Below are 2,057 nucleotides of genomic sequence, written 5' to 3' on the forward strand. Positions count from 1 at the left end.
CCACCATAGACGGAGTCTGCGAAGACGAGCAGCAGCGGATGAATCGTCCGCGAACCATGACTGCACCGCACCCGCCTCATCAGCCAAACGTATCAAGGGCATTATTCCCAACGCGTACATGTACATTGAAAGGGGATCACCCTGTGTTGTCCCTTCTTGCGACAGGATACTTTCACCGTCCACGTAGAGATGAGCTGGATCACGGTAGGTATTAATAAGAACGGTAGCAAGTGATGGACACAAGTGCCGAACATTTCTTAACCTTTTGAGCACGACGCTACCTGAATGCCTCCCCACGGCAACACCTGCAAAAGTGGCGTTTTTCCTATGAAAGTACTACCTGTTCAAGGATCGATAACTTTACCTTCCCTTGGACGAATTCCACGATCTTGAGCTTCCTGAAAAGGTCTTGAGACGAGGAGCAAACTAGTTCCAAACTCAGCTCGGAGCGAAACTAAACGCCCATGCTACAGTCTGGCAAACTTCACCCACGCGCTCGACAGACTTGAGCACGGGCAAGAGACCAAATCCTCAGCTGCCATTTCGCCCTCCTTGCTCGTATCGAGCTCAAATTTTTTTTGAGGACTCCCGAGATCCGCCACCATCATTTGAATCTAGTTTCCATGGCAGCAGGCAGCGCAAAAATGATCGAAAATGATCGAAAATGCAAAATACGCGTTCTGCAGATCGCGCAAAAAATTCTCTTTGAATTTGCCGTGTCGAGTCGCATATCTCAACAACCCGGGTTCGTATCGCTTCGGCGATTGTTTCTATCGCAAGCTGAGAGTTTTCTCTTCCAGATACATACTTCGATCGTGAGAATCGACCAAGAATTGACTGAGTTACGATAGTTTGAACGCACGCGATCCAGACAAATCGCGTATATGCGCGATGTACACTCAGGACGTAATATTACGTCCTCCGTGGTGCAGTGGTATTCTGAATGACGTATTATTACGTCCTTCGTGCTGAACAGGTTAAGCAAGTCTGTCGATTTAGTCTGTTGAACGCATTACTTGCATCCGCCATCAGAATTCCTTCGGTGTCATCCAGCTCAAAGGCCTGCTGCATCGCATGTATTCCCGCCTCTATACCGCAATCCTGGCCAGCGCATAGCTGTATACACCCAACCGCCTCCTGAACGGCTTGGCCTACGACGGAGAGGATGGCCTTGCTTATAATGCGTCGAGCGACCTCACCTATTCCAATCGGCCGGACACCGGGTTGCTTGTCCAACGCTATCAATCTGCACGCAGTGAAAGCCGACAAAGATGCTGGGTGCACGTACGTGGAGGCTAAACGCCTTGCACACGATGCTAGTGCATCGCAAAGGCCCTGGGAGGCGTCAGAGAAACTAGCGCAAAAATGCCTCCAGTTCTCGGCGTCAACACCACTCGGCCCCGCAGCACCCTGCGTACCGAGCGCTGCACTCTTAATCGACTGACGTCCAAGGCTGCTGAAATAGATCGGATGAGGTGGAGCAGGTGGATCACCACCAATAACGGCGTCCTCGCTCATCGGCTCTGCGGGTGGATGTTTGTCTTTCAGGATATCCCGGACAGTGCGTCCGTCAATCTCGTCGTCCAACTGATGCACGCCTCCATCATCACCGCTTGTCAAGCCACGGAGCGCCTTGCCCACTTTGCCCGCGGTGACATAATCTGCAAAACGTCTAGCAGGGTCAACCGACGGACCCACTGAATCACGTTTATGTTTGTTCTTGGACGATAGAAGAGAGGTCTGTATGGTGTCCGCTTCCCGTTGCAGCTCTGCAAAATCTCCCTTCGACCACTGGTCCATGCGGCGCTCAAGTATTTTACCATATTTATTATTGTCACAGTCCGGCTTCTGCAGCATTAGCATCTGGTAGACGGCTGCAATCTTGAGTGCGATCATTTCATACGATCCCCCATCTCCGAAGCAGGAATAAAACGATGTCAAGGTAGTGATAAATCGTCTTCCAATATTTCCAGACGGCACAGAGAAAGCATTCGGGCGAAAGTGAACACATTTGTTATATGCAGCCTCTATGGCTCCAGCTGTCTCCGCTGCAGACA

Source organism: Sycon ciliatum, chromosome 8, assembly GCF_964019385.1.
Source record: "Sycon ciliatum chromosome 8, ocSycCili1.1, whole genome shotgun sequence".
NCBI lineage: Eukaryota > Metazoa > Porifera > Calcarea > Leucosolenida > Sycettidae > Sycon > Sycon ciliatum.